This window comes from Vulpes vulpes, chromosome 8 (assembly GCF_048418805.1).
Source record: "Vulpes vulpes isolate BD-2025 chromosome 8, VulVul3, whole genome shotgun sequence".
Taxonomy (NCBI): Eukaryota; Metazoa; Chordata; class Mammalia; order Carnivora; family Canidae; genus Vulpes; species Vulpes vulpes.
The window spans coordinates 33,051,580-33,075,691 of NC_132787.1; the positions used below are offsets into that span (position 1 = coordinate 33,051,580).

The 24,112-nt window shown below is 41.4% G+C and overlaps 1 long non-coding RNA gene across 2 annotated transcripts in view; it reads right to left on the reverse strand.

Moving 5' to 3' along the window:
• The window catches only part of LOC112917272 (uncharacterized), a 39,511-nt gene that overhangs the window by 11,414 nt on the left and 3,985 nt on the right, over positions 1-24,112 (reverse strand). Inside the window, exons 2-3 of one of the 2 annotated variants that reach the window (XR_003234451.2) lie at positions 13,461-13,546; positions 4,317-4,603 (exon numbers count right to left, since the gene is read on the reverse strand). This is a non-coding gene — a long non-coding RNA (uncharacterized lncRNA). The remainder of the gene's footprint in view (positions 1-4,316; positions 4,604-13,460; positions 13,547-24,112) is intronic. The other variant, XR_003234452.2, reaches the window with a different exon arrangement.

The following is a 24,112-nucleotide window of genomic DNA, read 5'->3' on the forward strand; positions in this document are numbered from 1 at the left end:
TCTCATGAATAAATAAATAAAATCTTTAAAAAAGTAATAATAATAATAATAATTTATTTATTTAATAATAATAAATTTTTAAAAAAAATAAATAAATAAATAAAACCCAGTTAGAAAACTACTAGCTACAGGAAATTTCCCACGATGGTACCTTGCATTTACCATATCTAGGAAGCTCTACCCGCAGCAAGGCATTTGAGGGGATGTTGCCTTCTTGCAAAGGCAGAAATCTGCAGTGGCAATACCTTCCATTATTACACCTTATTTATGGAGCTGTTCTTTCCCATACAGATACTTAAAACCTTTTAACTTCCATCCCCTTGTGAACTTTAGGTGCCTGCACTGTAGGGTTGCAATGAAGGTGAATTCCATCCAGTAACAGAGCTCCCACGATAACCAGGAAGCATTTTCTATTCCTGTGCTGCAATGGCTTTTTTTTTTTTAAGATTTTATATATTTATTCATGAGAAACACAGAGAGAAGCAGAGACATAGAAGGAGATGCGGGCTCCCTCTGGGAAGCCTGTTGTAGGACTCAACCCAGGGCCCAGGATCACGACCAATGCCAAAGGCAGATACTCAACCACTGAGCCACCCAGGCACCTGCTGCAATGGCTTTTTCCACCATCTCTTTCTATGAAATTCCTTAGGCCTAAGAAAACCATCACCTGGGGAGGATTTCTCCATCATATTTAAATAACCAGTTTCTAGCAAACTTCAAGACAAGTAGAAGGCATGGTTTTTAAGCCACAAAAACGCAAACTTAGCCTATCCACTTTTCCCTTGAAGAAGTTCAAAGCAACATAAAAGAGGAATTAAAAAAAAAAAGAGGAATTAAAATCGGGGCTGTTTGTTTACATTACCCACCTAGACCTAGTACTAGCACATTGAAAACCAATCTCTCACTAGTGCTCTGTGGTCCAAAGGGAATCAAGCTGCCCCCACAGTTTAAAAACAGCAAATATTTTTCTACTCCTTTAATATCTAACAGGGCAGTATATGAAAAGACTTTCTTTCTCCCTACAATGAATCCTAGCCTCAGCTTGTAACTGCTTATTAAGGCCTCTTCAGCTTGCTGGCCCCTGCGCCCTTGCCAAGGCCCTCTTACAGCTTCTGAGCGGCTTTTCCAGGGTCTTTTTTTCCCAGGCCCCCACTGTTAAGAGCCAACTGCACCACCATAAAAACCTACCTGGCTCAATAGAAGCCTATACAAACTGCCAAGATCGAAATGTCCTGCACACACACTAAATAACAAGACCCCAGGGCCAAGGCCAATCCCTTGCCACTCCAGAAGCCTCAGCCACTCCACGGGTATTCATTTGCTTCTCCCTAATTGTGCATCTTATTTCTCACACATCGGTTTTCTGGCCAGTGCACGAAGTGTTGGAACACTGAAACAGAACCCAATAAATACCACCCTTCCTCCTTTTCTGAGCTCAAAACAAATGAATTAAGATAAAGGAGTGGAAGAAGAAGGCCAAAGTATGACTTAGCTCCCGATAAAGCTGAGCTGAGTTAGAAGAGCTTCCCAACACCAAGAGCAAGAGCCAGCAGTTCTGGTTCAAAGCGACTTGCCTCCCAGTGGGTGGGAGCGTCAGCCTGCCCCTGGAGCAGACCCCATGCCGGCAGGATTCCAAGGAGGAAAGTGGATGAGAATGAACTGCGCATGCCCAATCTATTTTCCCCAAATTTGCCAATCAAATCATGCCTTTTTCAGTTCAGGGCTGAGTTAAGAAAGGGCAGAGAAAAGCCTAGAGCAACCGCCTTCACTTGGAAGGGTGATTTTTGCTTGAATTTTTTTTTTTTACTCGTCAAAATATATATATGTTACTTGAATACTTAAACTTGACTTTTTTAAAAAACCAGAATGGTAGAAGCTCCCATCAGGTAGGACTGTGATGCTGTGGTTATAATCTGGAATTCTAAAGATAAGATTTCTGGGCATTGTCAACTAGCTTTAGGGAATGTTTCCCCAGTAGTTTTTTGTATGTCTTTATGAAAAAGAAATGTCAATTCATATATATATTTTTTTTTTTTTTTTGCAGTCAATTCATATATTTATTAGCTTTCAAAACACGATTCATTGGGACACTTGAGTAACTCAGTCAGTTAAGCTTCGGACTCTTGATTTCTGCTCAGGTCATGATCTCAGGGTCATGAGATGGAGCCCCAACTCAGGCTCTGGGCATGGGGCCTGCTTAAGATTCTCCCTCTCTCCCTCTGCCCTTCCACCCTGAGCTCACTCTTTCTTTCTCTCTCAAAACACCAAAAAAAACCCACAATTCACAATTTGGAGCAGGATTTAAATAAAAGCTTTTCTCAGTTCTAGAGGCAAATGTTGTCAGCCTTCTCAAATTCCCTCCACTGCCTCTTCTGTTCTTTTCTTCCATCAGAGCCCCACCCATGCGAGTCACAGCACACTTCCAGACTGCAAGGAACCAGCCATGCAGCAATGTGTGAACTTAATTTCCAGAGGGGTCACAGAGGGGCCAGACCACACCACCTGGAAGTTCAGGGAGTTTGGCTCTGTATAGGGGGAACCTTGGCCAAGGGAAATGGAGACAGGAAAGGGCAGGTAAAGGTCCCCTTGTGTCTCTCTGTCTTGCACTGCTCTGAGGCATGGCTTCTCCCTGCAGCCTTTCTGAAGAAACCCTGAGGACTGAGCAAAACCCTGCTGAAAGGCCTGCCACTGGAAAGACCACCTCCTTCTCTCACCTCACTTGCCACCTGAAACTACTTGGGCTGTTTGGGGTCATCCCTCCCTTGCTTTAAGGCCACCCTCAGCACTTACGGCATCCAAGCCCCCATAGAGCCAGCGTTTATTGAGAGTTTCTTAGGGAAGCAAAGACAATAAGAATACCTTACACATCATACAGGAAACCTTCCTTTTAAATACGCATCGAGTTTCTCTTTCCTCAAAAGTTCTACAGCTTATAGCTCACCCATCTCTTCTGCCTCTGTGACCTTCTCATAAAAGTTTCTTCCAAGGATCACCCTCAACCTGTGGTGGGTAGAGCAAATTGGTCTTCTCTCAGCATTTTAACTCCCTTCATTGCCAGTCACCCCGCTTAATTCAACAAATTAAGAGTGAGCTAAACACACAAAGCATTCAGCCTTCCTGTGGACAAGAAGGGAGGTATTGCCAGTACATCATTATGATACATTTTCCCCCTCTGGCACACAGGCACAAAACAAAATTCCAAGCAGGCAAGAAGCAGAGGGAAGAAAAAGTTATGTCAGGGTTAAGCAAATGTGAGGCCTAGGCAGGCACAAGTTTGTAATGTAATGTGTAGGAAAAGCAGATCAGAACATGGACCTCGAGGCAGAGGCAGATATAGCATGCATCTGGGTTCAGAATGAGGTCCAGCCCCTGTGCAAGAGGAGGTCAGGAGCTAGGGAAGTGTTTTCAGGAACACTAGTGTAGGCAACAGGACTGCAGTTGTTTTTGTTTTTTTAATATTTTATTTATTTATTTGAGAGAGAGAGAGAGAACGAGTGGGGGGGGGGGTGCAGGGCAGAGGGACAGGGAGAAGCAGACTTCCCACTGAGCAGGGAGCCAGATGTGAGACTCCATCCCAGGATCTCGGGATCATGATCTGAGCTGAAGGCAGACACTTAACCGACTGAGCCACCCAGGTGCCCCAGGAGTGCAGTTTAATACTCAATCTTATTCTCAATAAATACCCCCATAAGTTTACTGCCAGGATCAGAACTGATACCATTGACAATGAGACTGATTCTAAAGTAGACAAATAAGGCAGCCCTGGTGGCTCAGTGGTTTAGGGCCGCCTTCAGCTCAGGGCCTGATCCTGGAAACCTGGGATCGAGTCCCACGTTGGGCTCCTTCCATGGAGCTTGCTTCTCCCTCTGCCTCTCTCTCTTTCTCTCTCTGTCTCTCATGAATAAAGAAATAAAATCTTTAAAAAAATATAAAGTAGACAAATAGATCACCTGCCTAGAGTTGAGAGATGAAGAACCAGGAAACCTGCTTAACATTAATATTTTCCCCCTATTGGGACACCTGGGTGGCTCAGCGGTTGAGCATCTGCCTTTGGCTCAGGGTGATCCTGGGGTCCTGGGATCGAGTCCCGCATCAAGCTCCTTGCGAGGAGTCTGCTTCTCCCTCTGCCTGTTGTCTCTGCCTCTCTGTGTCTCTCATGAATAAATAAATAAAATCTTCAAAAAACTATTTTCCCCCTATTTAAAAGGAAAGTTTCCTATATGACATGTAATATATTCCTCTTATGTATTAGTTTCAATTGCTGCTATAACAAATTACCTCAAATTCAGTGGCTTGACACAACACAAACTTAATACCTTGCAGTATTGGAGAGAAGTCTGAGATGGGTCTCATGGGGCAGCAGTCCAGGTGTTAGCAGGGCTGCATTCCTTTCTGGAGCTTCTAAGGGAGAAGCCTTTTCCTTGTCTCTTCCAGCTTCTAGAAGCTGTGCATTCCTTGGCCCATTGTTCCTTCCTCCATCTTCAAAGCCAACCAGGGCAGGCTGAGTCCGCTTCTCCTCTCACTCTGATGCCTTCTGCCCTCCTCTTTTACTTTGCAGGATCCTTGTGACATTGGTCCACTTAGACAATTCAAAATAATCTCCCTGTTTGAAGGTCAGCAAATTAGCAAACATAATTCTATCGGCAAATGTCACTCATCATTAGCCATGTAACATATATTCACAGATTCTGGGGATTAGGGTGTGTACATCTTTGGGGATCCATGATTCTGCCTACTACATGGTAGTGAGTGCTATGGAGAAAAACAAATCAGGGATGAGGGAGAAGTAGTGACCAGTCTTCTATACTCATGGCTCCTTCTGGCCATACCTGTTTTTGCTTTGAAGGATTCATTTATTTAGATTGGGCCCACCTGGATGATCCAAGCTATTCTCCCCATTTCAAGATCCTTATCATAAATTGCATTTGGAAAGACTCTTTTGCCACTTCAGGTAATATTCACAGGTTCTAGGGACTAAGTGACAGATATCTTTGGGTAGCCATTATTCTGCCTACCAATCTTATCTGTGATAGAATTTTCTAGAGACCTAGGCTTGTCATTGACTCTAAAATTTCCAGCTGGAGCTCTAACAAAAGCCCTTTCAGAGAATTCAGCTAGTAGATATAATTACTCCAATTTAGTCAGAAAGCAAAAGATTTCTCATGTTAGCTCCCTAAATTGGAAAAAAAATATGTGTACTCTTCTCTTGGCTCAGAAATAAAGCAGCAGTATTATGCCACCACCACCATTAAGATACAGAAGAGTTACATCAGCCCAAATAATCCCCTTATGCTGTCTCTTTATAATCAATACATCTCCTCACCCCAAGTCCCTGGTAACCAATGATCTCTGAGAATAGCAAATAAATGGAACCATACAATCAGTAGTCACTCAGATCTGCTTCTTTCACTTAGCAAAATGCATCTGAGATTTATCCATGTTGTTGTGTGTATAGTTTGTCCCTTTTTACTGCTAAGGAGTATTTCATGGTATGGATATACCACAGTTTGTTTATCCATCCCATTGTTGATGGATATTTTGGTTTCTAGTATCTGATGATTATGAATAAAGTTGCAACAAACATTCATTTATAGTTTTTTTTGCGCGTGAACTTAAGTTTTTGTTTCTCTTGGGTAAATACCTAGGATTACTGATAAGTGTGTGCTATCTTTATAAGAAACGCCCGCACTGTTTCGAAAGTGGCTGTGCCATTTTGCTTCCTAACAGCAATGTATGGGAATTCTAGTGGCTCCACATCTTCACCAGTGTTTATCATTGTCAGTTTTTGTTTTGTTTTAGTTTCAGTTGAGTTAGATAGGATTGGTTTGGGTTTTCAGCCATTCTAATAGGGGTATGGTATTGTCTTTTTTTTTAAAGATTTTATTTATTTATTCATGAAAGACACAGAGAGAGAGAAAGAGAGAGAGAGAGAGAGAGAGAGAGAGATACAAGCAGAGGGAGAAGCAGGCTCCATGCAGGGAGCCGGATGTGGGACTCAGTCCTGGGACTCCAGGATCATGTCCTGGGCAGAAGGCAGGCACTAAACCGCGGAGCCACCCAGGCGTCCTGGGTATGGTATTATCTTATTGTTATTTGCAATTCTCTAATTACTAATGATGTTGAACATATATCATGAGTTTATTTGCCATCTGTATATCTCCTGTCATGAAGTATCCAGTCAAAATCTTTGCCCATTTTTTTGAAGAACAAATATTGTTATAATGTTCATACAACCCAAAGCAATCTACAAATTTAATGGAATCCCTATCAAAATACCAAAAGCGGGACGCCTGGGTGGCTCAGTGGTTGAGCATCTACCTTCGGTTCAAGGCATGATCCCAGGACCGGGATTGAGTCCCACATTGGGCTCCTTGCAGGGAGCCTGCTTCTCCCTCTACCTGTGTCTCTGCCTCTCTCTCTGTCTCTCATGAGTGAATAAATTTTTAAGAATCTTTTAAAAAAATACCAAATGTTCTTTTTTCACAGAACTAGAACAAATAATCCTAAAATTTGTATAGAACCACAAAAAGACCACAAATAGCCAAAGCAGTCTTGAAAAACAAGAATAAAACTGGAAGTATCACAATCCCAGATTTTGAGATATACTACAAAGCTATAGTAATCAAAACAGTATGATACCAGCACAAAAAGAGACACATAGATCAATAGAACATAATAGAGAGCCCAGAAATAAACCCATGATCATATGGTCAATTCATCTTCAACAAAAGAGGGAAGAATATACAATGCAAAAAAATCTCTTTAACAAATGGTGTTGGGAACACCGGACAGCTACATGCAAAAGAATGAAACTGGACCACTTTCTTACACCATATACAAAAATAAACTCAAAATGGACTAAAGACCTAAATGTGAGACCCGAAACCATAAATTCTTAGAAGAGAACACAGGCAGTAATTTCTCAGACACATCCATAGCTACAATTTTCCAGATTTGTATACTAAGGCAAGGAACGGGAAAACAGAAACAAAAATAAACTATTGGGATTACATCAAAATAAAAGATTCTGCACAGTGAAGGAAACAATCAACAAAATTAAAAGATAACCTATTGAATGGGAGAAGATATTTGCAAATGATATATCCAATAAGGGGTTATATCCAAACTACATAAAGAACTTATACAACTCAACACCAAAAAAAAAAAAAAAAAAAAAAAAAAAAAAACCCCAAGTAATCCAATTAAAATGTGGGCAAAGACCTAAACAGACATTTCTCCAAAGAAGACATCCAGATGGCAAACAAACACATGAAAAGATGCTCAACCTCACTTATCATCAGGGAAATGCAAATCAAACTATAACAAGGTACCACCTCACACCTTCCAGAATGATTAAAATAAAAAACACAAGAAACAACAAGTGTTGATGAAGATGTAGAGAAAAAGGATCCCTTGTGCATTGTTGGTGGGAATGCAAACAGTGCAGCCACTGTGGAAACTAATATGGAGGTTCCTCAAAAGATTAAAAATATAAATAAATAAATAATAAAATAAATTTAAAACAATAAATATATTAATATATAAATATATATTATAAAATAAATTTAGATAATTTAAATTAAGTAAATAATAGAAAAAATAAAAATAAAATCCATCACTGGGTATTTACCCAAAGAAAATGAAAACAACTAATTTGAAAAAATATATGCACCCCTATGCCTATTGCAGCATTATCTACAGTAGCCAAGCTATGGAATCAACCCAAGTGCCCATCCATAGACGAACGGATAAAAAAGAGGTAGTACGTACAATAGAATATTACTCAGCCATAAAAAAGAATGAAATCTTGCCTTTTGAAACAACATGGGTGGATCTAGATAGTATGCTAAGTGAAATCAGTCAGTCAGATAAAGACAAATATTCATATGTGGAATTTAAGAAACAAAACCAAGGAAAGAAGAAAAGAGTCAAACCAAAAAACAGATTCTTTTTTTTTTTTTTTAAGATTTTATTTTCTTATTCATAGACACAGAGAGAGAGAGGCAGAGACACAGGCAGAGGGAGAGGAAGAAGCAGGCTCCATACAGGGAGCCCGATATGGGACTCGATCCCCAGTCTCCAGGATCACACCCCAGACTGTAGGCGGCGCCAAACCGCTGCGCCACCAGGGCTGCCCAAAAAACAGATTCTTAACTATGAAGAACAAACTGTGGTCACCAGAGAGGAGGTGGGTGGGTGAATGGGTGAAACAGGGGAAGGGGATTAAGAATACACTGGGCAGCCCCAGTGGCTCAGCGGTTTAGCGCCCCCTTCAGTCCAGGGCGTGATCCTGGAGACCCGGGATAGAGTCCCACGTTGGGCTCCCTGCGTGGAGCCGGCTTCTCCTTCTGCCTGTCTCTCTGCCTCTCTCTCTCTCTGACTCTCATGAATAAATAAATAAAATCTTTAAAAAAGAAAAGAAAAGAAAATAGAATTGTTGAAGCTATATACTGTGTGCCTGAAATTAATATAACACCATATGTTAACTATACTGGAATTAAAGTAAAACATTTTTAAAGATAAAACACACTTTTACAAATTATATCAAATAAGAAATGATGTAAAAATAACTCTAACAGTAAGATTTAATAGCAAGACAGAAGAACCACTTTTTTTTTTTACTAAGCCGATGTTGATTACTTTTTTGGATTGCTTAGATAGAAAAATATAAGTATCAGAAAGGCAGAAAATCTATATATCCTATATTTTTGCTCTGTAATGTGATAAACAATAAAAGCAGCCTCTAAAATTGCTCAACTATGTGAAATTTTAAAAATTATCCCCTTAATGCCTATGTCATGCAAAAAAATCCAGGTTATAATGATAAAGTATTATTTAAAGGATGTATATATTTTTTTTTAAAGGGGGCACCTGGGTGGCTCAGTGGTTGAGTGTTTGCCTTCAGCTCAGGGCATGATCCCGGAGTCCCCAGATCGAGTTCCACATTGGGCTCCTTGCACAGAGCCTGCTTCTCCCTCTGCCTATATCCCTGCTTCTGTTTCTGAAAGAAAGAAAGAAAGAAAGAAAGAAAGAAAGAAAGAAAGAAAGAAAGAAAGAAAAGGATATACATAGAGGTGCCTAAGTGGCTCAGTCAGCTAAGCAACTGACTCTTGATTTCGGCTCAGGTCATGATCTCAGGGTTGTGGGATCATGCCCCACATCCGGTTCTGTGCTCAGCACAGAATCTCCTTGTCCCTTTCGCTGTGGCCCCTCCCCCTTTTTGCTTGCTCTCTCTTTCTCTCAAATAAATAAATAAAATATTTTTAAAAATAAAGGATATATATAATTAATACATAGAATAATGAAAAGAATCTTGCACATTTTTAATTGGGTGGTTTTCTCATTGATTAGTTTTGAAAATTCTTATATATTCTGTATACTAGTCCTTTGTCAGGTACATGATTCAAAACTATTTCTCCTTCTCTAGGGTTTGCCTTTTCATTCTCTTGACAGTGACTTTCACACAAAGTTGTTAATTTTGATGAAGTCCAATTTACAATTTTTTTTCTTTCAGGATCATGCTTTTAGTGTCATAGCTAAGAAATCTTTCCCTCATTCAAATTCACAAACATTCTCTTCTATGTTTTCTTCTAGAAGCTTTATAGTTTTATATTTTACATTTAGGTTTATGATCCATTGTGAGATTTTTGCATAAGGTGAAAGGTATAGGTTGAGATTCTTTTTCTTTTTTCTTCCTTTTGGCTTTTTTTTCTTTTCTTTTTTTTCGTGTGTGTGTGTGTGTGTGTGTGTGTGTGTGGTCGTTATTTGTTTCAACAGCATTTACTGAAAAGTCTATCCTTCCTACACTAAATTGGTTTTGGGCTTTTATTAAAAATTGATTGACAGGGATGCTTGGGTGGCTCAGGGGTTGAGCGTCTGCCTTTGGCTCAGGGCACAATCCCAGAGTCCCCGGATCGAGTCCCACATCAGGTTCCTTGCACAGAGCCTGCTTCTCCCTCTGCCTATGTCTCTGCTTCTCTCTCTCTCTCTCTCTCTCTCTCTGTGTGTGGTGCTTCTCATGAATAAATAAAATCTTTTTAAAAATTGGTTGACAATACATGGGTGTGTCTATTTCTGTATTCTGTATTCTGTTCCATTGTCTTTGTGTCTATCCTTTCAATAAATACCACCTCTCTCAATTACTGTAGCTTTGGTGAATAGACAGATGTATTTATTTTGAATAATCTCTATATTCAATGTGGGAGTGAACTCACAACCCCAAAATCCAAAGTTGCATGCTCTACTGACTGAGCCAGCTAGCCATACCTATGTACATCTATTTTTAATCCAAAAAGTTTCATCACTCAAGATGTGTCATTTTGAGAAACTTATATAACTTCTCTTAACTTCAATTTTCTCAGCTGTAAAAAGAGGGTAGTAGTAGTACCTCTGTGAAAGAATAATCATAAGGACTGACAAACCAAGACATGGAAGGCATGATGGTAGATGTTGCTTATTTTGTTTCCAGTACTCCTCCTTTCTTCCCAGATCAGCATCTCCTTCTTTTGGGGAAAAAGCTCCTCTTACTCACTTCAAGCACATGGTCCTACTGTAGTTGCCAATCATACTACCATGTCCTCACCCTGGCCACAGGGAATGGTCAAGGGATGGACGCAGGAGCCAAGCATAGCTAATTGGAGATTTTCTCCCCTTGGTACTACAGAAGGTTGAATTACTGGCCCTAACTTTTCCTCCTCCCTCTATCCACGCACTTTACCATGTAGTTTACAGCTTTTGTCACTCAGAAATTAGTATATTTCCTTGAATTTTGCCTTTGGAGTAGGCCATATAACTTGCTTTGGCAAATAGAATGAAGCAGAGAAGACAAGAATACCAGTTTTGTCTAGAATTTAAGAGGTCATAGGATCCTTCTTGTCCCTGTCAATAGATAAGAAGAGTTTTTCATGTGAATGAAGACTGAATTTTGATTAAGCATCAAATTGGACAATTATAGTTGTTGAATTGACACTGTGAGAGAGGATTTTTATTATACAAGAGTGAGCTAGTGAGCTAAAGGGGAAGCCCATGACTTAGACAATTAGAGACAAGTGAAGACTATGCCCACTAAACATTCCTTAGGAGGGTGCTGTGCCACCACGTGGCATTTTGCATTTGGCCATTGCATTTTGATTATACCCTTCTCCACATCATGCTTGTTCAAATACTTTTTTTTTTAAGATTTTATTTATTTATTCATGAGAGACACAGAGAGAGAAGCGGAGGCACAGAGAGAGGGAGAAGCAGGCTCCTCACAGGGAGCCTGATGTGGGACTTGATCCCAGGACCCAGGATCACGCCCTGAGCTGAAGGCAGATGGTCAAACGCTGAGTCACCCAGGTGTCCCTCAAATACTTTTAAATAGTTGTATCTCCCTATATCTCATTCCCTATTATCTCTATTTTATCTAATGTTAATCCTTTTCAAGAGCTTTCTCTTGACTTATTGACACATCTTTTGTTCTTTTCAAATTTTTCTTTTGATCAAAGTCATACATTTTCCTACTGGCAAATCTCAGTAGTAAAGAATGTAGAGCTGAAAACAGCATTCCTTTGCCCTTTCTGTGCACTATTATTCCAGGTCCTCTGAGATGCAGCCACCAAGGTGGAATTAGACACACAAGAAATTTCCTAGGGGAAACATCTGCAGAGGAAGTGAGGAGGAGCCAAGAGAAGTTGGGGAAGCTGTCAAACTATGATGCGTATCTGACCTTGAGTGAAGGAGAGTGGGAAGGAAGGAAGGCTGAGTGAAAGTGTCTTGGATTGCAGTGCAGTTCTAAAGAAAGTTCAGCAAGGCCACTGGGAGTTCTTAAGCCAGTCACCTGAAACCCGCACTTGACTCTGTGCTGGGGCCATGCTTCCCAAGGCTGCTACCAGCCAATGATTAAACACAATCACGCTATTGAAGACCACACCTGGCAGCCATGAGACTCCTCTGGCTGCTCTTTCCCCCTGACCCAATTCATCATGGCTTTTCCTATCTTAGACCTGTCACTTTTCACACTCCCCTTCCATGCATAGTTAGATGGTCCAGGAGCTGCTTTCACTTATGAAGAAGGCACTGTTCTAGACACTAAGAATTAGATCAAAGCACAGGAGAAAAGAGATGGAGGAAACCACTTAACCTTGATTCTGGTCTAGTAATAGGAGTTAGTGTGACTCTTGAAATCCAGCATTATTTACTAAAACAGGTAATTCAAATGATATAAGGTAATTTTATCATAGAACCTATGTGATGGTTCAGGGTTCAGAATTTCACTCACATCTATCTCCACACAGAGAATTGATTCATAAGAGTTCTACTGATCATCCATAATTCCACACCATGAAGTAGAGGGAAAATGATTTTGGCCTACAAAAAGTAGATTGCAGCAGATGATTACCACAGCCATGGGGTAATCTCAGAAGCAGATCCACAGAATGTCTAATTATTTGAACCATGCACCCATGCATTAGTAACACTGGACTACAACATCATAATTCCCCAAGCTTAGCAATACCAGACTATGTATCATATGTTTCAATCATGTTCATCCATGTCTCTGGGCCTTTGTAGATTCTGTTCAGCCAAATGGATGGCCCTTCTTTTACTCTTGTTTGTTGGGTTTTGGCCCAGCAAATTCCTATTTATCCTCCAATAGTTAATGTAACATCTGCTCTGCAAAGCCTTCCCAGATTTGCCTTCTCCCATGTGTGTACTCACAGAAGGTTGTTCAAACCTATCTCATTGTTCATACATAACTCATTGTACTGTGATCTCACACACACACACACACACACACACACACACACACACATCTGAGATCTTTAAGGACGTCAGAGCAGGCATGATTTTTGTTTGTTTGTTTGTTTTGTTTTGTTTTTATATATATACCTAATGCTTGGCATATAGTAGGTACTCAATACATTTTTATTGGAAAAAAGGAAAGAAGGAAAAAAGAAAACTGATACAGAAAAAAAAAAAGAAAGAAAGAAAACTGATATAGAACTGATATTTTCCTGAACTTTGTAGCATCATCAAAACTACATTAGGTAGGGCAGCCTGGGTGGCTCAGCGGTTTGGTGCCTGCCTTCGGCCCAGGGTATGATCCTGGAGACCCAGGATCGAGTCCCACATCGGGCTCCCTGCATGGAGCCTGCTTCTCCCTCTGCCTGTGTCTCTGCCTCTCTCTCTCTCTCTCTCTGTGTCTCTCTCATGAATAAAGAAAATCTTAAAAAAAAAAAAACTACATTAGGTAATTCTTCCTCATACCAGGTGTGAGAACCACGGTTCATACAGTTATTTTAGCTATCTTTAATGATTCATTTAGGTGACCAAAGAAGAAATTATGCCAAGCACTAATGCAGTTATTTCATACCAACATGACCTGGTTCTCATTTGATTAATTAAGAAATATTGTGCTTGGTAATGAGGCACTGGCCCTAGGAAACAGGTATAAGACAGCAGTCCTGAAGAAAACATACCTATTATTCCAAGTATGGGCCATGTTACATCATGTTATTAAGTGGTGTTACAACATGCCCTTGGCTTTGGATTGTCCTCACTGTTCCTGAAATAAAGAATAATGTGTAGTCAATGTTTGCTTCACACAGAACAGAACAACTAAGGAAACCAAATCCACACTCTAGCTGCTAAAAATGAACAGAAGCATGCATTTGTATGAATGTTATGCAAATTGGAGAGAGCAGGGAAGTGATGGGAATGGATGCTGAGGAATATCAATGAACAGGTAGGGAGAGGATATATTTTGAAAAGTTGCCACATATATGTATCAATCAACTTCCTCCAATTAGGCTTAATATTGAATTGCACTCCTATTAATAATAACTGACATTTTGTAGCACTTCCATTAGCCACCATTTTCGCAAATTATTATAATGTATTTATAAAGCACTTCCAGATACATTATTTCAGTGGCCCATGACAACAACCTTGTGGAGAGGCTATTAGTTTCCCTCATAAGCTAGGCATCCTACACAAAGATGATGACATCACCTACAAGTCTGCGGTGGCCCAGCTGATGGAGACATTGCCAAGGCCCACTGAGGAAGATTGCCTTAGATTCCAAAGAGTCAGCTCTACCTCCACCCACCCACTCCACTCCCATCCCCACCTGTGGGTGGATTCCCACCAAAAAAACAACTGGCCTTTCCAGGGCCTAACTGACAGATTGAAAAGAAAACCTAAGGCTTAATTGTTCTTTACAAAATTACCTTCAAAACAGGACCTAAACCCAGATAAATGAGAAAACTTCCCAAGGATCTCTTTAGCCACACAAATAGGTGACCATTTTAATGAGATCCTTCACTAAATAAAGAAATTAGCAAACATCACTTGGCTCTTACCTTACTACATTTCCCCCAAAACAAGCTGGGTCCCCTCTCCCAAGCCAATGAAGTAGGAGGTAGGAAACCTAACACAAACAAGGTTAGCAAAGATAGGACCAGGTCATCTTACCTAACTTGTAAGGTGGTCTTGAAGAAACATCAGAATCTATATGGAGCTCAAAAGAAAAGGAGCTTCTGAGGCAAGCTCATTTTTTTTTAAAACCCTCCCTTAGGCCTTCCAAGCTTTATCCCTTAAGAAGGGGTTTCCTGGGGCACCTGAGTGGCTCAGTTTAGCGCCTACCTTCAGCTGAAGTCATGGTATTGGGGTGCTGGGATTGAGCCCCATGTTGGGCTCCCTGCTCAGCGGGGAGCCTGCTTCTCCCAGTAGTCCCCACTCATGCTCTCTCTCACTATCTCTATCTCTCTCTCTCCCTAATAAATAAATAAAATCTTTAAAGAAAAAAAAGTGGGGTTTCCTGACCTTAAAATGTCCTGTGGTAGTTGTAGCCACAAAAAGTATCTACTAATAATAACTCAGTAGCATCCTCTGTTTGTCTCCTTCCTAAAGCAACTTTGGAAAGTGATACTGTTCTTCCCATCTTGCCCCAGGAGAGACAGAGACAAAGGTGCAAATACTGAGATTTTCCTGTAGCCATTCCAAAGTTTAGCAGGCGCTTTGTTTTGGTTCTTAATAAAACAATTATTAAAGATTAGGGGGTATCATTTTTCCATAAATGGCAAGATATTGCTGGCCAGAAATATTTAATCACTAGACAGTCTTCCAATCTGGCAGAAAGTAAAAGAGAATGATTTGGGATCGAGTGTCACACTGAGCCAGTTGGCCTTGTTCTCATTGAGATTATTTACAGGAAAAACAGGACTGCCTCTAACCCAGGCAAAAAGTCAGTGAGACCTGGGTCCTGGTTCAGCTGCTTAATATGACTGTGAGCAATAGTTCCAAGGCCCAGTTTCTTCATAGATACAGTGATTTTTCAGGATCTTCATCAGGATTTTTTAAAATGATATAAACAAGTAACTTGGCACATGCTGAGTGCTCCATAAATGTTAGTTCATGTTACTATCTATTCAACTATAGGAAGAGAACATCTGCTTATCAGACTACAGGGGATTCAACCCAGGCACTTCAGGGAGCTGTAAATCAAAACTTAATATTTGGAATCATTTTTTTTCTGTTTCTTCCCCTTGTAAACGAGGGACAATTATATATGCTATTAAAATTGAGCTGGTAGGGTGCCTGGGTGGCTCAGTTGGTTAAGTGTCTGCCTTTAGCTTAGGTCATGATCCCAGGGGCCTGGGATCAAGTCCCCTATTGGGCTCCCTGCTCAGTGGGGAGTCTGCTTCTCTCTCTTCCCTTACCCCCTGCTCGTGATCTTTTCTCTCTCACTCTCCCTCTTTCAAATAAATACATAAAATCTTTTTTAAAAATCTAAAAACTAAAATTGAGCTTGTAGAAAAGTATGGAGTTTGCAACAGATAGTCCAGGTACAACTAATAAGTTGCTTGCATTCTTTTTTTTTTTTTTTTTAAGATTTTATTTATTTATTCATGAAAGACACACACACAGAGAGAGAGGCAGAGACACAGGCAAAAGGAGAAGCAGGCTCCATGCAGGGAGCCCAATGTGGGACTCGATCCTGGGACTCCAGGATCATGCCCTGAGCCAAAGGCAGGCGCTAAACCCCTGAGCCACCCAGGGATTCCTTTTTTTTTTTTTAAGTAGGGTCTACACCCAGCATGGAGACCAATGTGAGGTTAGAACTCACGTTCTTGAGATCAAAACCTGAGCTGAGATCAAGAGTCAGATGCTTAGCCGACTGAGCCACCCAGGCACCCCCAGTTGCCTGCATTCTAATGTATTTTTTCCAAATGGAGGAAAGAGTGGGAGACATAATTAATGCAGGAGAATTTTCAGGTTAAGGGCACAGCATGTGAGAAGTATGCAGGCTGGCTATCACTGATCCAGGTAATTCTGATACCATTAGAAGAATGAAAGAACAGACTGGTGAAATGTAAATCACACAAAATTTTTCTTTAACTAGTCAGAGCTTCTGAAGGAAGGAAGGAAAGAAAGAAAGAAAGAAAGAAAGAAAGAAAGAAAGAAAGAAAAAGAATTTTCAGATAATACTGGGCCCATCTGCCTTCCTATGCACAGGGGGAGAAAGGCTGAAGGCCAGTGTCCAAAGGGACCTTGAAATTCATAGTAGGCTTCCAATTACCTGTTTGAGCCAGGCTTGGAAGGAACAGAGAGACCAAGATATTAAGTTAGCACATCTAATTCACAGGAAAGCTATTCTATATTATAGCTGTACTGTTATATGTTTCTAACCCCTTTCAACAAGAATGAAATGTCTTCTGATCTAGGAGGTGTGACATTACCTGCCCAACCTCAAGAGTTCACTAGGAAGACATGAAGTTCACTAGGAAGATATGAAACTTAAAGTTAGTTCATAAAGTAGTTTTTCCCCTTTGAGAGATTTTTTTTTTAGCTTATGAAATGTATCTTTACCCTGCAAGTTGCTCCAAGATATATTTTTAAAATATTATTTACAGTTGCTCTCTAGTAGAGGATACATTTCAAATGTATCTTGATTAGACAGTCCCATGTAACAAAAGTTCCTTTCCTTGAAAATGTCTGCAGGAGTTTGGAAAACATAGTAACTTCACTTGACTGTAACAGTGATACTCTTTTCCCGTGCCAGCTTTTGCCTGCTCCTTTTTAAGACACAAAGAATACCCATCTTCTCAATCTCCCTAGCTTTCGGGCCACAGGACAATAGCACAATGCAAATCACTCAGTAACTACATATTTAAGTAACCACCATATAATAGGAGTTTAGCAGAGGTGTCCTGGGGGAAAAGAAACAAAATCAATGACCCTGTGTGAGATGTGTATTCTCCTCATTCAAAGCCTACCCACCCCCCATCCATCCACACCTGCCAAGCCAACTTTATCTCTGTATGGCCCGGAACACCCCCTCCCGGAATCTATCTCTTGTGTAGCTACCAATCAGAATCAGTCCCTTGCTCAAAAATCCTCAAGGACTTCTATATCAGTTAAGATTTGCATTTGGCAGCTAGTAACAGAGACCAGAAATAATAGTGGCTTAAATAAGATAAAAGTGTATTTTTCTTTTCTTTAAAGGAATTCTGGAGATAAGCAGTGCAGAGCTGGCGTGGCATCGCTTATAGTTTCTGCATCTTTGTGCTCTACAATGCACCTTCTATCCTCAGAAACAAAGGATGCCTCCTCAGGTTGCATCCATCTTATCCACCTTCCAGGCAGCCAGAAGGGGACAGATAGGCAGATGTCAAACTTTTTTTCAAATGTCTTCAAGGGCCTCAGTACACCATATTTTATGGGTTACTCCTTCAGTAACTGCCAGATCCATGAATGAATGAGTTCTGCACGAATTCTGAAGCAGGAGGATTTATCACTTACAGAACTAATGAATGTGGGATGTCTGGGTGGCTCAGTGGTTGAGCATCTGTCCTCGGCTCAGGTCATGATCCCACAGGCCTGGGATCAAGTCCCGCATCGGGCTCCCTGAATGGAGCCTGCTTCTCCCTCTGCCTGTGTCTCTGCCTCTCTCTCTGAGTCTCTATGAATAAATAAAATCTTAAAAAAAAAAAATCCAAGGGCTCTGGGTTCCAGTCCTGCCTCAGCCACCCACTAGCTAGGTAACTCTTGGTAGCTGACAACCTCTTTGGGTCTCAGTTTTCTCAAAAGAGAGGTTTTGACTAGATCGTGTAAGGTCCCTTAACAGCATTAAAGTGACCATTACCTGATACTAATAGCTCCTGCGTTAGCCAATGCTGAAAAAAGGTTGTTGGAACCTAGGAGAGGGGCTCAGCAGTTGAGTATCTGCCTTCGGCTTGGGTCATGATCCTGGGGTCCTGGGATCGAGTCCCAAATCAGGCTGCCCGCAGAGAGCCTGATTCTCCCTCTGCCTATGTCTCTGCGTCTCTATGTCTCTGTGTCTCTATGTCTCTCGTGAATAAATAAAATCTTTAAAAAGATGAAACCTAGGAGAATGAGTGTTTAAGGGGTAAGAGCATGTTAGACAGGACATGGACCATCATGTGGAAATAAAGTGCCACACTGAAGAGACCCTTCTGGTGCTCTCCACCATAGGCCCAGAGGTATTACCTTGGAAGTGAATTTAGGATTTACTCCAGGGAGCACAAGCACAGGGAAAGTCTCTTCTCATACGCAGGGTGGGTGTGGTATACTGCAGAGTCAAAAAATACTAATAAAATAGCAAACATACACATAGTTATTAGTTTTATGCAGGTTTTGTTCTAAATTCTTTACCTATTCTTAATTTTTTTTCTAGAGAGAGACGGTTTTAAGATTGTAAAGACAGGGGTCCCTGTGTGGCTCAGCAGTTTGACCGCCTTCTGCCCAGGGCGTGGTCCTGGAGTCCCGAGATTGAGTCCCACATCGGGCTCCCTGCATGGAGCCTGCTTCTCCCTCTGCCTGTCTCTCTCTCTCTCTCTCTCTCTCTCTCTCTCTCTCTGTCTCTCATGAATAAATAAATAAATAAATAAATCTTAAAAAAAATTAAAAAGATTGTAAAGAGAGAGCAAAGCAAGAAACAGAATTAAGGTATGTAAAGCACTTGGCCTTGGGCACTCATCATTGTCATCATTGCTGAGATACAAGAAGGCACAAGGAGACTTCTCCCCCCCTCCTCCCACATCACCACCCTCTGCCTTCTCCAGAGGAGCATCAGGTCTCTGGAGTCCCACTGCCTCATGCACAGGGTTCATGGCTCTGCTGGGGTGTATCACCCAACCCTGGCCCCCAGCCACCATAGTCAGTGGATCACTACAGATAAGCGGTTTTTCCTCCCTCTCCCTTTCACCAGCGCTAGCTCCCTTTTGAGTGAAGATTTGTTTTATTTTGTTTTCCCTGGCAGAAGGATGGCAAGGAGGCGATGCGCAGAAAAGAGAAAGGAAACAAAAGAGAAGATGTAGGAACTGTTTCAGGCCTGGGTTTTCACCAGTTGTTGATATTTAGAGCTTTTGTTTTCTAGAAATATGCAAAGACTATCTGACGCTCTTCCTAGAGACTGGAACAGAAGCAAGATGGCCAGGCCTGGGAATTACAAGTGACTTAGATTCACTCCAAAAGTACTTGATTTGATTGCTGAAGAGATGAACAGTGAGCTGGGAATTTGCAAACACCTGTACCCACTGAACGGACAGCTTCTGCTTGGGTCACAGACCAAGTGCAGGTCATTATCTCAGTTTAGCCAGCAGAGGTCTCTCTTTTCCTAAACTTCAGTTAAACACCGCCACCGCCCCCCCCCCCCCCCCCCCCGCCCCCGCCAAAAAAAAAAAGAACTCCGGGGTTTGCCCATTTTTCTCATCCCTCCTCTGAAGTCTCCCTCCAAAACCAAATAAATAGTGAATCCTTTGGCCAAAGTAGCTGTAAACATTCCAGCCAGTTGCCCAGTAAAAATGGAAGACAAAAACGTTGAGCTATTTGAAGAAAACGACACAGTATTCACCCCTAAGCTGTTTGCCTGCTTAGAAGATTCACACCAACTCTCCTGGCAAAACATGGGCTGGCCCCTAAAATGACACAAGCAACCGGCTCATCATGGCAATGAGAAGAGAAGGCAAGCTGAACTATTAGCAGGTGGAGCCCAAGTGGTGAGATTCACTCCTTCAGCTTTCAGGGCTCAACAGAAGACACCAGGCGGTGGGACTCGCAGGGGAGAGGGTGCCCCCCCACCCGTTGAACCTGCAATTTATCAGTTGTGGCCAGTATTCGCCCTGATGGTCCAAGGACTTCATGATCCCTTCATTTACTGAAACCAGAATTTTATTTATTTATTTTTAATATTTTATTTATTTGACAGAGAGCACAAGCTGGGGGAGCAGCAGGCAGAGGGAGAGGAAGAAGGCTGAGCAGGAGCCCACTCCTCCCCCCCCCCCCCCACTCCCCGCCTGATGCTGGGCTCCGTAGGTCCTGGGATCAGGACCTGAGCTAAAGGCAGACGTGTAATCAACTGAGCCACCCAGGCGCCCCTTAAACCAGAGTTTTAAAACATATTTTCTGTTGTGTATTTTTTTTAAAGATTTTATTTATTTATGCATGATAGACAGAGAGGGAGAGAGAGAAAGAGACAGAGACAGAGACAGAGACACAGGCAGAAGCAGGCTCCATGCAGGGAGCCTGACATGGGACTTGATCCTGGGACTCCAGGATCAGGCCCTGGGCTGAAGGCGGTGCTAAACCTCTGGGCCACCAGGGCTGCCCTCTGTTGTGTATGTTAAACAGCATCACAAAGGAACATAAAGGTGCCAGCTTAAACATTCTTTCCCACATCCTATAGAAATGATCCTGATCAAGACTAAGGGCTTTGACTAGAATTAGATAAAATGAGGAAATAAGCAAGTTTAATTGAACCTGCACAAGTCATTTGCTTAAGAAATGGCTCCCTGGGGCGCCTGGGCGGCTGAGTCCTTTATGCATCTGCCTTCAGCTCAGGTCATGATCCCAGGGTCCTGGGATCCAGCCACATGTCAGCCTCCCTACTCAGGCAGAGTCTGCTTCTCCCTCTCCCTCTGCTCAAGTTCTCTCTCTCTCTCTCAGGTGAGAGAAAGGAAGGAGAGAAAGAAAAGAAAGAAAGGAAAGAAAGAAAGAAAGAAAGAAAGAAAGAAAGAAAGAAAGAAAGAAAGAAAGAAAGAAAGAAAGAAAAAGACAGAAAGAAAGAAAGAAAGAGAAAAAGAAAGAAAGAAAAATGGTTTCCCTTTGCTCTTAAGGTCAAGTTCAGAATTCCTAACATGGCTTGAAAACCCCCTCACGTCTGGACCTCCCCACGGCTCCATCCGCTCCATCCGAGTACTTCACTGCTCTAAGCCATAAGGACCTTCTTTCACTTCCTCAAAGTCCTTCTCCAACTTGGGGCCTTGGACCAGCTCAGCCTGTGTCACTCTCCTTCCCCTTCTCCCTTAGACAGGTTAACTCTCCTGTTCAGTCTCCAGATCTGGGCTGAAGGTCATTTCCTTAGGAGAGATTTCCAAGCTACCATCGCTAGGTTAGTCACCCTGTCTCAAACTCTCACAGCATCCTATAGGAGAAGCCACTATAACCCGGGGAACTTTCAGCAGACTGCAGAAGGCCCCATGTGGAGAGATGGATTTTTAAAGGTTTGTTTCTTTTTGGCCAACACAGGGAGGCTTGAGGAAAGAGTTTGGATTTCAGCCCCTGCTTTATACCCTCAGATAAACATCTTTCTATGGGGCCCAAACTATTGGAGCATAAAACAGAAGCTTTGAGATCCCTTCATAACATTTCCGAATGCTCAAGTAAATTGCATTTAATAATGATGGCTCTGATTCCCTGTCCATCTCCTCCAACAGACTGAAGAGGGCAATACTCCTGCTTGTCTCAGACACGGAGCCTGGCCCCTAGCAGGGGTTTCATGAGTACACATGCAACAGTGAAGAAGTACTGAGCAACCAGTAAGTTATCACATGCTTCTTTTTCTAGTAAGATAATACATGTTCACTGTTCAGTCTACACTATTTTACTATCATCTTCCTTTGACTCCTGTGAGTATGTGGTTTTCAGCCAAAAATCAGGAATCTAGCTTCCCTGGAAAATAACCTGATCCACAGGGATGGACTACGTGATTCTGAGTAGGAAACAGAAATCACAGAATCATAAGCCAGAAGGAACCTATAAATCATCTTGTTTAACTTCCCCACTTTACAGGAAATCAAGGATCGAATATTTTTGTCTATAAGATGAACACTGGATGCAGTGATCTCCCACACCTGGTATTCTGAGATTCTAAGATTTGCCCCACGTCAGTCCCATGGAGAGTGACAGCTAAAGACGGTCTGCTAACTAGAAATTTAAAACAATCTCTGCAGCACTACATCCTAAATAATAAAACTAAGACAGGGAGTTAATCTGTTGAATTCTGGGCAGCATCCCTGGGTGTGCCAAATGCCAAAGACCAAAGAATGGGAGGTTTGGGATAATGTTATCCACAGGATCTCTTGTGCCAAAAAGATGGAAGAGGCTCGATTTTCCATGGCTTGTTAAGATATTCCTTAGTCAATGGGAATGATATTCATACCTCATTTATGTGTCCTGGAAGCAAAACCATATACCCAAACACATACACTCCTGGAAATTCATATACGGATTTAATGATATATAAAACTAATTAAAGGGCAGCCCGGGTGGCTCAGCAGTTTAGCGCCGCCTTCAGCCCAGGGCCTGATCCTGGAGACGGGGGATCGAGTCCCACATCAGGCTCCCTCTGCTTGTGTCTCTGCCTCTCTCTTTCTCTCTCTCTCTCTCTCTCTCTCTCTCTGTGTATGTCTCTCATGAATAAACAAAATCTTTAAAAAAAAAAAAGACGAGACAAAAATAGAGGGGAAATGAATTATAGAAATGCTTGTTCTCTGCTAATGTCTGAGAAAAGAGAATGTGAGATACAAAGAGAAACTTCTGCATTCAAGAATTATAAAGATAGGGGCACCTGGGTGGCTCAGTCAGTTAAGCGGTTAAGCGTCTGCCTTCAGCTCGGGTCATGATCCCAGAGGTCCGGGGATGAAGCACCATGTCCAGCTCTCTGCTCAGCGGGTAATCTGATTCTCTCTCTCTCCCCCTCCACCCACTTGTGCTTGCTCTCTCTCTCTCTCTCCCCCAACTAAATAAAAATAAAAAAAAAGAATTATAAGAATAATTATTTTTCAAATTTGAAATATCTTTGTGGTGGTTTTTTGTTAAAATTTTTTTACAAAAATGGGGTCATACCAAAACATTGCTCTGTGCCTGCTTTAATATTATTGACAACTTTTCCCATTAATGTAGATGAAGCAACCCCAGGGTGTTTTAATGGCTGCAATCTGTGTAATTCTTGGATATACTATAGTTGATTCAAATAATCCCGTATTCATATATCTAAGGAGTTGTTGTTCAGTTGTTTACTTTTTTGTTTCTTTTTATAATCAAATATGTAACTTCACAAAGATAATTCTGGTGAATATATCTTTAGTCATACATCTAATTATTTCCCAAAAGTAAATTTGTAGAAGAGGAATTGTTAAATCAAAAAGTAAGCCTGCAGTATATAATATAAAATACAATATGTGTATATATGTGTTTGTAGGAGAGATTTAACATTTTTCCCACATTGTTGGCTTTAGCCCTATAATCTAATGCCATTTATTCCATAACACGGTCTCTCTCTGCTGGCTCGACATTTTGTGTTTATCATATAAATTCTGCTTGAAGCTTTTAAGAAAATAGAGAACTTGTAAGAAAAACCAGGTTAAGGTGGTGATTTTGGAGAGGCTCAGATTATCAGCCAATATGCAGGAATTAAAAGTGGAAATGGATGAAATGTGTCAAGAAAGATGGTTGTACTCACTTTAAGAGGCTGATTTGGGGGATTTCTATGGGGAAAAAAAAAGTGACACTAAGCCAAATATTAGCTGGTTTGGATGAGAGGAATTTTACACTGAATTTGAAAGGTAGTCATGGCTTCCACACATGCAAACTCTTTGCTTCTCTGGTCACCAATGAAGCTGGTGAGTTGGGGTGGGGGGGGCGGGGATCACTCAGCCTTGGACAGAAAGGAGGGAAGCAAAGCTTAAACTATCAAGGAAGGAAAATGACCGCCTTTGTATCTGAGTGAAATTGTGACTTTTTTTGCCTCGACTTATGTGTTGTGTATATAATTTATAACTCTTACAGTTTTAAACTACCAGTGGAGCATGTTTTCATATTTTAAGAG